This window comes from Phyllostomus discolor, chromosome 3, assembly GCF_004126475.2.
Source record: "Phyllostomus discolor isolate MPI-MPIP mPhyDis1 chromosome 3, mPhyDis1.pri.v3, whole genome shotgun sequence".
Classification (NCBI taxonomy): Eukaryota; Metazoa; Chordata; class Mammalia; order Chiroptera; family Phyllostomidae; genus Phyllostomus; species Phyllostomus discolor.
Window position 1 is genome coordinate 112,967,229 of NC_040905.2, and position 14,330 is coordinate 112,981,558.

Below are 14,330 nucleotides of genomic sequence, written 5' to 3' on the forward strand. Positions count from 1 at the left end.
ATGTGTTCTTCAGAGAGAAAGCAGATGTTTGGCTATAGGAAGAATCTTAATACTGACAGATTATTATTATTATCATTATTATTATTAAAGGGTGAAATAAAGAAACTCGTCAGAAGTTGTAGCAGGATTTTGAAAATTTTGATGATTAAAATGTTTCACTTGAACATATAATGGATATATACTCAAACATCTCTGATTTGTTAAAAAATCAAGTTAGGCATATAACTGTCTTTTTCTTTCAATCTTGGTCTATCTTAGACTTCACATCTCATCCCTTTACTTTCAGAAGGATCAAGTTTTCCAGCTTCTCTTTTCTTGCTCTACTTGTTTAGTTTTGGTAATTAGAATGTCTAGAGAAGGTTCTGTTTCCTTTCCCATTTCAGAAATATGGGTCATCCACTGAGTTAATGCCACAAGCTTCATTTCTAGGCATCTGAAACTGTGTTTATCTGTTTGTAATAATGAGAACACAGTTCAAAGGAAAGAGCTATGAGAACCTCTCATTCATTCTTGGTGAAAAGGCTAAAAATCAAAATCAGGAGAATCTGAGTCCAAAACAAGACATGCCTTAAGTAAGAATACCATTAAATATAAGCAGAAAGGAAGAGGGTGAGGAGGACTCCTTGAGCAGCACTGTGACTCTATGATGAACATGCTTTTGGTTTAGACCAATATATACCAGGCTGTTAGCTCTTCTTAACCATTTATGTTTTGGATTGGTTTAGGTCATACGGAAGTTTTCCCTTATCATTGTTACACCTGTCCTTTCAACACCTTTTTTCTTCCTCCTGAAACAACCAGATACATCTTTTGGGACCCGTTCCCACAAACCTAGGTCTTAGCTAACTGTCAACAAATGTCACTTGTGGCATTCTGTTAGTTATCTATCTATTCTACTTCCTTCTTTTTGTTTTCCAACAGAGCCCTGATTTTGTGCAAATAGATGGTCAGGGAGTCTGGGTCCTTCCCACAGTGCCAAGTAGGCTCTTTATTCTTGATAATGACTGGATTAGGATAAATAAGTACATGACACAATGCACGTCACCTTTGCCAACACGCTAAGGATGGCAGAAGAGAAATATGAAAGCCCTAGGACCTTGATGGTGTCACTGAACCACTGAATTAACCAATCTGTAACTACCCTACATTTAAATATGGTTTTGTTGGGTTTTCTGTTATTTGCAGCTGAAACTATCTTGATATTCCACCAAATCCCAACCTATTTTGTGAATTTTGACAATATTATTTCAATAACCATGCTGTTGTTCCTTAAGTATCCTTTTAAGTATAAGTACATGCCCAACACTAGAATAAGAAAATATGCTGAGACTCAATCAGAATTTTTCTATTAAGGTACCCATCAACCTTGGATTTTCATACAAACACCTTTGTAAACTGACAACTTCTTTGAAAATAGACTCTGAGGAGAGATATTGGGAGCTCTTTGCACCTGAAAAAAGCAAAGTTGTATATTGACCAAGAGAACCCAAGCAATTTTTAAATTTTTAATTGTTAAAACTTTATTGATCTTCAGAGAGGGAGAATGGTGAGGGGGAAAGGGAGGAAAAGAAGGAGAGAGAGAGATAGAGACAGAGACAGAGACAGAGGTAGAGACAGAGATAGAGATAGAGGGGGGGATTTCTTGGTACACTTATTTATGCATTCATTGGTTGATTCTTGTATGTGCTTTAATCCTGGATCAAATCCACAATCTTGGCATATTGAGATGATGCTCTAACCAATTGAGCTACCTGGCCAGGGTAGGAGCTCAATTTTTAAATTCCAAACCCTTACACCACAGAACTGAGTGTCGTCAGCATGGAATATATGTGGCAGTGGGGCAGGTTCAAGGTGAGGTATCATTAGACATACAACCTTTGAGTAGCACATAGACACTTCCAATCCCCACTTCAGGCTCTGAGCTTGACCTCAGATGGGCGGCAGCCCCCTAGAACACAATGCCTCTAAACCAGTGATTTTCTTTCTTCCTTTCTTTTATTGTTAACACTATTTCAGATGCCGCCATTTTCCCCCAGACCAGAGACTTTCAACGGGTGTGCTGCAAGAATTTTTAAAGCATGCAAAACCTGACTCCTCAGGAGTACTAACCTGTTTTCCCTTAGACTGTAAATTAATCAACGACAGCCAACACAATAGCAGTCTGGTGTGAATGAATAACAATTATACCTATTTTTGTTGGATCAACAACAACAAAAAACATATCATTTGGTGTGTTGCCGCAATATTTTAGTATTTAGTTTCTGTGTGAATGAGGTGAAGAAGGTTGAAAATCGCTGCCCTAAACTACACTGGGCCTGAGATTAGCAATCCGGCCTAAACCGATCATAGCTTCACCCACGCTGAAGACACCCCATTATTTTCCACGTACCCACAGTTAGCCCTAGACACAAGGTACTGCTCAGGCCAAGACTAGGACCCTCATTTCTGGTGACTTATTAACCTTACGCCAGCGGAACCCAAGGTTTGGGCCCACAGGGCACTGCCAGCTATAGCCAACTTTCGATACCGATAATCTTTCGGGCTCGAGCCTCCTGTCTTCTTGCTGTCGTCCTCTCCTGAAACATTTACGTCCCTCTAGAGTTACTCTAACGCTCCACTTCCTGGGGTCACCCCGCATGGAGCTCACCGAGGAGACCAGGCAGCGGAACCGGAAATAATTGCTTGGAAAAACCGGAAAGAGACTACATCTCCCAGAATGCACGGTGACCTACCCATCGGGCGTCGTGGTCTACTTTAGAGAAACCGATCCTTCCAAGGTCACGCTGTCCAATCACAGGGCAGAGTTGCTTAACAGCTTGAGGCCGGCCACTCCACCAATGGAGAGTATAGGGGTGTGGGTCTCCCATTGTGGCCTGTATTCGGGATCTCGGGTTTCGATTGGGGGGTCGCTTTCTGCTACTTCTGCCTGGGTAGCGGGAGGTTTCCCAAAATCTTTAGTTCTGGAGCAATAAGTGGGCCCTGGCCCGGGAGTCAGCCTTTCCAAGACTGGGACCATAAGGGGAGCGAGGTAGGCTGGCGGTGCGCGAGGGAGCTTAGCAGCGGAATAGGACCTCTAAGGACTGTTTTCGTCCCTCCCAGTTCTGACCCGAAGTCCCTGTGGCGTCTGAAAGAAGGCACTCCCTTATCGGAAAAGGCGCCCATGCTCCCGACAACCGCGGCCCGGTTGAGATCAGATCCCTGCCTCGCAGTCCCACTTCCAGTAGCTACTTTCTGTGCTCTGCCTGACCTCTTTTAGAATAAGGTAGGCCCTATGTAATGGGAAGGCCTCTGGTCTCCAAATATCCCTTTCAACAAGCTGTTTTGGCTCCCACGCACATAGAAGTGGCTTACCAAATTCTTACTTTCAGAATCACCACCTGGGAAGAGAACCCATAGTAGAAGGCTATAATAGTACCTCAAGTGTCTTTCTGAAATGCTGCTCAAACTATGGATATCTAGTCTTCCATACCTGTTGAATAAACACAAACAAAACCTCCAGCTGATTGTTAATCACATTGAAATTCTGTTGATTTAAATAGGACTGGTAAACTTAGGGAAGAAGGAATAGCCCTGGATGTGATACCACAGTGAGCGTATCAATGAGTGTCATATGGAAGAAGGAGAAGGACTAGCAAAGGGAAGGGTGTTGGGAGAACCCTGAATCCCTATCTCTCCTATGATTCTTCCTGGGCTGCTCAGTCCTCTCCTTTACCTTTAGCAAGGGTGTCCAACCCCAGGCCCAGGATGGCTATAAATGTGGCCCAACATAAAACCATAACTTCACTTAAAACCTTTTATTTTGCTCATTAGTTTTTGTTAGTGTTTGGGTATTTACTTATTTATTGGGTATTTAAAGGATTTTATTTTTAGAGAGAGGGGAAGGGAGGGAGAAAGAGAGGTAGAGAAACATGGATGTGCGAAAGATACATCGATCAGTTGCTTCTTGCACATCCCCAACGGGGGGACCTGGCCCTCAATCCAGGCATGTGCCCCAACAGGTTCAAACCTGCAGCCTTTTGGTTCACAGGCTGATGCTCAATCCACTGAGCCACACCAGCCAGGGCTAATGTTTGTGTATTTAATGTATGGCCTAAGACAACTCTTCTTCCATTGTGACCCAGAAATGCCAAAAGGTTGGACACCCCTGCTAGAGCATCCTTTCTTAATGTTCCCCAAGAGTTGTTCCCTCACCCTTCTCTTCTGTTAATCTCTTCTAGAACTTCACAATTTGCTGTCTTGGTCCTTATAGCACTGACTAAAAAATTATGTCCATTTTTAGCCCTGGCCAGATAGCTCAGTTAGTTAGAGCATCCTTCCATATATCAAAAAGTTTCAGGTTCAGTCCCCAGTCAGGACACATACCTAAGTTTGATCACAGGTTGGGGTGCCTATAGGAGGCAATCGATTGGTGTTTCTCTCTCACATTGATATTTTTTTCTCTCTCTCCCTTCTGCTCTTTCTAAAATCAATAAAAATATATCTTCAGGTGATGATTAAAAAAAAAGATATGTCCATTTTTACTCCCTCCTTCTCAATCCCCACCAGCATTCCTTAGAACCAATTTATATCCCATCCCCAGTACTCAGGATCCTTTTACACTAAGCCATTTTCTCCCTTGCATCTAATGTTTCTAGCTCTTCTCAGCCTTCCTAGACTAAGCAAGGGGATGGTGTTCCCAGCTCTTGTCCTGAGGTGGGCTCTCATGTTGTTTGAAGGACAAATGCTCTATGAAGACCTGACTGTATTTTTCTCAAGAGAAAAGTGTGAGTCTGCAACCTGCCCAGGTGTCCCTCAGCAGAGACACCACCCAGGAGTGTTTTGAGGGTAAGGCCTTAATGGGTAAGGCAGTTTTTTCTGGATATTGGAAGTTTTGTCAGTTCTGTGATTAGGATTTCATGTCTAATCCACATGTTGGTTTTGGGGATTGGGACTTCTGCCTGGGTAATTTATGTAGATATGATAAGAACTTGCATGAGAGTGCAATTTTCAAAGGATAAGATGATTTTTAAAACACAAAAATTCTTTCTAGTACAGTGACTATGGTTTGTCATGAGACATGGCAATACCTGGTTACCTTCTCAAATATTTGTTATGGTCAATTCACGATTTTACTTTTGAAACTCCATTAGTATAGGTTACTGTCGTTAAAGACTAGAGATTGATGACTGTTAAGAGGGTGCTATGCCTTTTTTACTTAAGGGGAACTCTGTGCCTGAGTAGATTTTATCCCTGATGAAGGTTGACTTTTTGAACTATCCTATAATTCATATTTTATATTTTCCACTTTTTTCTTCATGTTCATGTTTTCCTCTATCTTCTCATACATATGAAGTATATTTAAATAGATATTCCTCCATTCTTTCTACTAGTTTTATCATTTGTGTTATTTCTGGGCCTGTTGATTGATTTTGCTTCTTTACATGTCTGGTAATTTTGGATTGGATGCTAGGCATTGTGAGCTTTATGTTGTTGGAGCTGGCTTTTTATTGTAGTTTAAAAAACATTTTTGAACTTGGTAGTGCAGTGCAATGCAGTTACTTGGAATCAAAACACTCTTTTCAAGGCTTGATTTTTACTTTGTTAGAGTGTGTTCAGAGTAACCTTTAGTGTAGGGCTGATTCGGTCTGCTGCTAAGGCAATGTCTTTCTGAGGATACTGCCTATGCCTCTTAGGGAGTCTTTCCACTTTGGCTGGGGGCATGTGAACTATTGAATTGTATGTGATCTCTGGAGATTGTTCTCTCTGTTCCTTTTTGGTAGTTCTTTCTCTAGCCTGGGGTAGTTTTTTCACATGCACTTATAGATTAGTACTCGGCCAGAGTCTTAAGGGGACCCTATCTAGATGTCCAGAGCTTTCTGCCTGGGTACCTGATTCTTTTCTGATATTTTGCTGTTGAATTCTAACCATGTTGGCATCCTTGAACTTGGTCTCCTCTAATCAGCAAAACCACTGGGTATTGTTTGGATTCCCACACAACATACTGTAACCCAGAAATGCTTTCCAGGTAACGAGCTGGGTCAATGATAGGGCTGTTTCTTTGGAGGGGAAGACCCCTTTTATATTGATATATTGGCTTTATAAATTAAGGATGTTTGGAAAAATATTAAAAAGAAATACTTTTTAGCAGGTCCGAGTTTTGTCAGCCATCCTAGCAATAAGACTGGTTATTATTTCCCTGTGGTTTGTGTAGCAGCTCTACCTTGATCCATCTTTAGTGAGAGATAAAAAAAAATTTTTTTGGAGAACTCTCCTGGTAACAATAAAAGTATTGCTAATAACCAGACTGTTTCGCTGCTAGGTAGAAAAATGCTCATTTGTTCTCTTCCTTTCTTGATAAATATGAATCCCACTCTCTATTCCCATTGTGGTTGTTCAGCTGTCACTTGAGATTGCTTAAACGATGAACAGCTCTTGAGGCTTAAAAAGACTAACTGGAAAACCTCACCTCTAGACAATATCTATCAAGATTGCCCTTAGTTCTTATCCCACTGGACCCTGACTTAGTTGTAGCTATTTTCTCCTTCCTCCTCTTGCAGGCTCACTTAAAAACTGGATTTTCTGGGAAGCCAGGAGAACCTGCTACTCCTGATTTTGTATATTATCAGTGACTGAGTTATTGAACAAAGCACCTGCCGTTCCCTGATCCTCTGTGTAACTACCTTAGCTTGTTTCCCCAGTACTACTTCAGGATGTTGTTTATGCTTTGGTTTGGTTTGTTTTTATCAACAGGAGGGTAAGGCAAGATTGAGAATAAACAGCAACTAAGTCTTGAAACTATAGGACTTGAAGAGCTTGCCCTAGAATACTCCTCCACTGCTGTGCCTTTTGAAAGGAAAATATCAGGTGGAACTTCTGCTTTCAAGAAAAATGTCATAAGCCTTTCAGTTACCATTGAAAACTATACCCCATTAATAGAACTATCTCAGTGTTAGATACCAGAGCACTTTGTGAAATTCTTGAATTTCCCAGGGAAGAAGCCAGAAATTTGTACAAGTGTTCTGAAATCAACCAAAGCTTCTGTGAAAATTTATACTTTGTTTTGCATCAGAAAACTCACTCAGGAGAGAAAATGTATAAATGTGATGCCTATGGGAAGATTTTCAGTCATAGACCAAATCTGAGTATGCAGAGAAGAATCCATATTGGCGAGAAGGGCCTTACAGTTGTGCAGAGTGCAGGAGCAGCTTCCACCAGCACTCACATCTGACTCAGCACATGCATGTCCACGTAAAGGAGAAACCCTACACATGTGGCATATGTGGAAGAGGTTTTTTGTGGCTCCTGGCATTAGCACAGCATCCAAAAACCCATGCTAACAAAAACAACAACAAGAAAAAGCCTGTGAATGTACCAACTCTGGTAAATATTTTGGTCAGAAAACAAATCTTGCTTTGCATGAGAAGATGCACACATCAGCCACCTAGTCTCAGTATATTCGGTGCATGAAATGCTTGAGGCAGCCTCACTTCTTGTCCTCCCTGAAAAGGGCCACAAGGATGACTCTGAACACTGCAGAGATTGTGGGGAAAATTTGTTTTTGTTCTCACAATTCAAACTCTTAAAAATATCTTGAATGTGCAATGAGCTTTCTTCATATCTGAGTTTATTTCTTTTTTTAATATATTTTTAAAAGAATTTATTTATTTATTTATAGAGAAAGAGGAATGGAGGGAGAAAAAGAGGGAGAGAAACATCAACCGGTTGCCTCTCGCACAGCCCCAACTGGGGACAGCCCACAACCCAGACACGTATCCCCACCTGGAATCAACTAGCAACCTAGTACCTTGCAGTATGATGCCCAACCAACTGAGTCACACTGGCCAGGGTTCTGAGTTTATTTCTCCTCAGAGTGTTCATAAAGAAGAAAAGTCCCATAAATGCAAAACATACGCAAAAAGTTTTATTTTGGACTCAGAGCTTGTGTACTACCAGAAGAGCTAGACAGGAGAGAAACCTTTTAAATGTACTGTGTGGGGGGAGTTTCCAGTTGAATATGCATCTCATTACTCATTAGTGAACCCATATGAAAAACATTATGTATATACAACAGATTTTCATTCATGCTTGTGCTTTTCAGTATCTATACTAAAAATGGGGAGCAATTACCCTATATGTGCTAAGCCCTTTACACACATTCCATGTAATATTTAATTTTCACCACAACCTTGATTTAGGCACTATGATTTCTATTTCATAATCAAGGAAACATAAACAATGCCAGAGCTAGAGAATGAAGCCAGGATTCTAACTGAGTAACTCAATTACTGTTCAGATTCCATTTGTACGAGTTGGAGAACACATTTTTAAAATCAGTTTTCATTAAATAAAGGTTACTGCTAGAGTTCAGTTAATGTAGTTTACATGGTTTCTGAGCAAGCTTTAGAAGGAGGAGAATTTATTTTTTTGCCAGTTTTGCAGATGTAGCATCTAGGAAAGTAAATACTTGTATATCTGTAGGTTGTTTTTGTTGTTTTTGTTGTTGTTGTTGTTGTTGTTTTGGCTTATTTTTCATATACTAGAACATTAAAAAATGTTTAAGTAAACATTCCATGTTTGAAAACATTTTTTATTCCTTGTTTTCTACTTATTAACATGCAAATTATAATCCAAGCCTTGTAGGTTTGGCCTCAGCATTGTTGCTCAAATCTCCTTTCCATTTTCACTACCAGCATCTCAGGGCTCCTGTACTCTCCAGGACTGTTGCAATAGTTCATTAACGTTTCACTCTGCCTTTGGCCTCTTGCCTTTTCAAACTCCAATTGATTGCATGCAAACTGCCAGACTGTTCTTAGCTGCTCTTAAATTATTTACAGCTTAAAATCCACCAGGAGTCATCTTGGTTTAACCAAATGAAGTCCCCATTTTTCAACTTTTCAGACCTTTGGTAAACATTTAATATCATTACTTCCACAAGTATACTCTGTATTCTGAGCCAATTAGAATATGGTGCTGTTTACAGAATACATCACCTATTTTTTCAGCTCTATGTTTTTGTTTTCCACCTATAAAGCTCCCTGCCTTCATTGTCCTACCTAAAAAAAAATACTATATACTTTTGAGGCACACTGTAAATACAGGCTATTGTATAAAAATTTTCATAATCCTGCCTATTCCCTTTGAATATTTTTAGCAATTTGTCTACATTTCTTCTAAACTACTTGCAGACCTAGTAATTTATGCACTAGATCCATTCAGTCTTTTTTGCCAGGCTCTGGGAGCCTTGAAGAATGTAGCTGTGCCTTTTTCAATTGTATAGTCTTTGTTGTTCAAGTATAGTTGTCTTCATTTTCACCCCACCACACCCTGCCTCCCACCCTCAAACCTATCCCCTTAGGTTTTGTCCATGTGTTCTTTATACGTGTTCCTTGATGGCCCTTCCCCTGTTATCCCTTATCCCTCTCCCCCCTCCTCTCTGGTTACTGCCAGTTTGTTCTTTATTTCAATGTCTCTAGTTGTATTTTGCTTGCTTGTTTGTTTTGTTGATTAGATTCCACTTATTGGTGAGATCATACGGTATTTCTCTTTTACCACCTGGCTTATTTCACTTAGCATAATGCTCTCCAGTTCCACCCATGCTGTTGCAAAGGATAGCTCCCCCTTTCTTTCTGCTGCATAGTATTCCATCGTGTAACTATACCACAGTTTTTTGATCCACTCATTTACTGATAAACACTTAGGTTGCTTCCAGCACTTGGCTATTGTAAATTGTGCTGCTATGAGCATTGGGGTGCATAGGTTCTTTTGGATTGGTGTTTCAGGGTTCTTAGGTTATAAGCCCAGCAGTGGAACTGCCAGGTCAAAAGGCAGTTCCATTTTTAGTTTTCTGAGGAAATTCCATACTGTTTTCCACAGTGGCTGTACCAGTCTGCAATCCCACTAACAGTGTACTAGGGTTCCTTTATGTGAGATATTATGCATTTGTGAATGTTGTACCATCCTTGCATTCCTGGGAAGAGTCCCACTTGATTGTGGTGTATGATCTTTTCAATGTATTGCTGGATGTGGTTTGCCAATATTTTGTTGAGGATTTTAGCATCTATGTTCATCAGTGATACTGGCCTGTAGTTTTTTTCTTTGTTGTGTCTTTATCTGGTTCTGGAATTAGGATGTATATCTGTGGGGTTTTTTGCTATAACTATCTGAATGTAATATTTGTTTGAGATTATTACTGTTTTACTGGAAAGGTTTAGAAGCCTTTTTCCCCCTTATGTGAAAAGTTCCCAGATGGGTTGGGACTAGTTAGTGTCTTGATGGCTGTTAGTATCTGTGGAGTTCCCAGTCTCAGATCTGATGCTGTTGGCCATTGTGATTAAGTGTTTATAAGGAATTTTGGCAATTTGGCTATAGTCCTTTTTGGTGCCTGGACTTGACCAAAGGAAACATACTTGTTCCTCTCTAGGAATAGTTACCTCCAGTCTCTACCAAGGCACATTGTTACCAGTCTTGCTATGAAAAATAGTAACTATTCTTTAGTGAGCATGCCAGATATTTTAGGTATATCAGGTAATTTAATCTTCAGAATAAATCTATGATAAAGAAAGGACTATTCTCATTTCATGACTAGGAAACAAGCTCACAAAGGGTAGTCAGTACCTTGCCCAAGTCACAAAAATAGAAATGTGCTGAAGCTGGCATTTAGCCTTGGGTCTCTGACACCAAAGGCTGTGCATACTGCCACACTGCATTATGTGTTGGCATTTGTATCACATGTTAGCACTGCAAGCATCTGAGGAGGCTGAAGTAGATGGATAAGGATGGTCATCATGGAGGCTATGCGTTACATGCATATCCTGGATCCCTTCACACTCCTTTTGTGGTTTATCCCATGCCTGACTTACATGTATAGTGATAAAGCAACAAAAAAAACTTTTCAGCCCTGGCCGATATGGCTTGGTTGGAACATCGTCTCATAACCTGAAGGCTGCAGGTTCAGTTCTCAATCAGGGCACATACCTAGGTTGTGGATTCCATCTTCCATTTGGGTGTGTACAGGAGGCAACCACTCTATGCTTCTCTCTCACATTGACATTTCTCACTCCCCTTCCTCTCTAAAAGCAATGAAAAATATCCTCAGGTGAGACAGGACCAAAAAAAAAAAAGGAACACTTTAACTTCAGACTCCCATCCTTATGTTCAGATCAGAGACTGCAGACTGTAGAGTACAGTCCTAATAGTTTTAATTGGGTCAGGGTTTAAAAAAAAATTCCTCTCCAAAGAAAAATACATACAGAGTTTAACCAAAATACTTGAGAATATATAGGTCTTTAGATACTGTGTTATATGTAAATGTTGGAGCATTATATTTTTAAATGGAATGGTTGCTGCTTAAAAAATGGAATCTTGTAAATATAAATTCATAGAGTTTCTCTTTAAAGTGAAATTGTGTACCTATCAGCATAACAGCATTTAAGTGGGCTTTTGATTGGGATTTGAGAATGGTATTTAGGTTTTAAAGGTATAGATGTAGAGCATTTACTAAAATGGGATTTTTGCTGGGAACCCTCAGGAGCAATAACAGGCCTCTTTAAGACTAAGTGGATGGAAAGTCATACCTGGAAGCTATGATCTTTCTACAGAACAGCAGATTGAGAACTCAGTCTGCTCCTTTGGATACTCAAAAGGATGCTGGCTGCTGCTGTAAGCACTTAATACTGGCTTGAGTCAGGAAGATACTGTTGGTGAATAAAGAAAAGGGAAACCAATAGTCCTAGCCTAGTTCCACCACTCCTTCCCCCCTTCTGTCATCCTTATTTTGTTCCCAGTGTGCATTTCCAAAGTTGAGACCATGTGCTCTGTAGGCCAGGGTCACACTTGGTTCTTTGTTTATGATATCTTCACTCTTAGGATACAGGACACCAGTCTGTGGGGTTGTCAGGGTCTTAACTTTAAAAGTGAGGGCTTCTAGAGTTTTTTCTTCAGCAAGCTTCTCTAAAGTGCTTAAAATTGTGTAAAAGATAGTCTCCAGTCAGATTTGTCAGTCAGCTCTGGGATATAATGATCTTTGCTAAATATCAAAAAGCACTATCTCCCTTGTCTCCTGTTCCTGCCTTCAGTGGGAGCAGCTGGCACAGTCAGTGCCTCGTCATCACACACTGGGGACTCTCATAGTGCAGTTCAGTTGAGTGAATGAAGAGTTGCGGGGGTGGGAGGGAAATCTAATTGGGAAAGAGGCCCCTACAAGCAGAATTGCTGCAGAAAGAAATAGGAAAAGTTACTTTAGAAGGCACTTGGACAGAATGGGTCTGATGTAAAAGCTGGAAGCTGTCATTCCTTCCTTTGCTAAGAAAGTATAGGGAAAGGTCAGAATTTATGCTAGAAATGCTGTTCTGTATATACCTCAATATGGAAAGCCACCTTTCTAGATGAAGCTTCTTCACAATTAACTTCAGGTTTCACATTTTTCTTTACTTTTCAGATGTTGGGAGATACGCCAAGTCTCCATAAGAGATTAGAAGAATAGCACTTTTACATAAACATTAATATAGACATGAGTATAATTAAAATACTTCTTCAGTGTAATAATATTAATGATTGATATGCAGAAGAAATTCTTCTTAAACCCCAAATGTGCCCTGACCAGTGTGACTCAGTTGGTTGGGCATCATCCCATAAAGGGAAAGGTTACCATTTTGATTCCAAATCAGGACACGTACATGAGTTGCGGGTTCAGTCAGTCCCCCATCAGGGCATGTGTGAGAGGCAACCAATTGATGTTTCTCTCTCACATCAGTATTTCTCTCCATCCCCCTCTCTCTAAAAATAAGTAAATAAAATCTTTTAAAAACCCTAAGTGTTAGTTACTGTCAAAGAGGCATATTTTCAGTAGTTACTTTATTGTGCACTTGCACCTGAACTTGATGCAATTCATGCTTCTCTGAGCCCTGTCTCTGTTGGCTCTGTTGGATACAGCCACGAGACTGACTGGAGGAAAGGGAATAGTCATTGGTGCTGTCACAAATAGGAAGTGTAATAGTGGCCCACTTCCAGTATGGAATTTAGCAAAAAGCTTGACTAAAATATTTCTCAGAAGAAAAATGTTATGATCTATAGGATTAAATGGAATAATTTAGCAAAGATGCACAATTGCTATAAGCCATGTTTGAAGGACGTGAGATAAATGTGATGTTTGTATGAAATAGTATCATGTTGAGCCAAGACCACAGAGAATGAGACTTGAACAAGTTGAGTCTACGTCTTACTACTTTGAACCCTCCAGGAATAAAGTCTTAATGTCCAAAGTAGCTTTCATCACTGAACCAGAGGAACCTGGCCCAATAACATCACTGCCTGTAAAAAGTGTAGCAGAGGCAATATCCATGAGTGACAGAATGGTGCTACACTTGAAGGCTAGGCTGCCTAGGAAATTCCAAGAGGGGGAACTGCTGACACCTTGAATATCATGGAACAAAAGGGACTTGGCTAGCAGGTCCACATGCCTATTAGGAGTGTGTTTGACTTATTTGGCTCATGAGCCGATCCCTGAACCAACCCCTGAGGCTAGAAGGATGTAATAGACCGGCCAGGTCTGGTTCTCATTCCCTACCCTGGAGCTGTGGTTGGGGTCAAACCTCACCAAAATCACATAGATCAAGTGTGAAGGAAGAAGTGACTCTAAGGGATACTTACAATACTGTAAGAAGAAGAAGAAAGGATGGGTATTGGAGTCAAAAGTAACAGATAAGTCAGAGTAGAGAATCAGGTAATTAGAATAGTGATGAAAATGGCTAATACTAATGAAGTGCTTGTTATATGCCTGAACCCCCCTCGGCTAACCACTTTTCCTGGATTATTTCACCAGTATCATTCACATCCTACACATGGAGAAAATAGGCTGGATTGTTAGGGTATGTCAGGAAGAAGGAGACAGGCTGGAAGTCTAAGAAAATCACCCAGCTTCTAATTTTTTGTGCAAGCATCCAGAAAATGACTGAGTCTCAATCTCCTAAAAGGCCAGGAGACTAGTCATCAAGTCTACCTCAAAGCATCTCAGGGTCAGAGGAGAGGCTGTGAGGTATACCTCTGAAGAATCAGTGCTGCCATCAAGTGACTGTCCTTGTCCTTGCAGGAGAAAGCAGGAGGGCTCTGACCTTCCTATCTCAAGTACAGCCTTCTCCCGTGACTTTCCAGCATGTAATTCCTGTTTACGTTTCTTTTTTATTAGTTATTGTTGCAGTTTTACATTTGCTTAACTGCTTGATTCTTTTGTTCCATCCCCCTCCCCCACAAACTGGGCTAAGACAGCATGTGCATCGTCTGGATTCACCATAGCACCCTGCCCCCAGCACCTAAAGGTGCCTAAGGTATAAGTAGGCATTCAATATATATTTTTC

At 40.5% G+C, this 14,330-nt stretch overlaps 1 long non-coding RNA gene across 1 annotated transcript; it reads left to right on the top strand.

Moving 5' to 3' along the window:
- Positions 1–4,070: 4,070 nt before the first annotated feature.
- Positions 4,071–7,615, top strand: LOC118499278. The gene is made up of 2 exons (XR_004901804.1): positions 4,071–4,839; positions 6,730–7,615. It is a non-coding gene; the product is annotated as an uncharacterized LOC118499278 (long non-coding RNA).
- Positions 7,616–14,330: the final 6,715 nt, after the last annotated feature.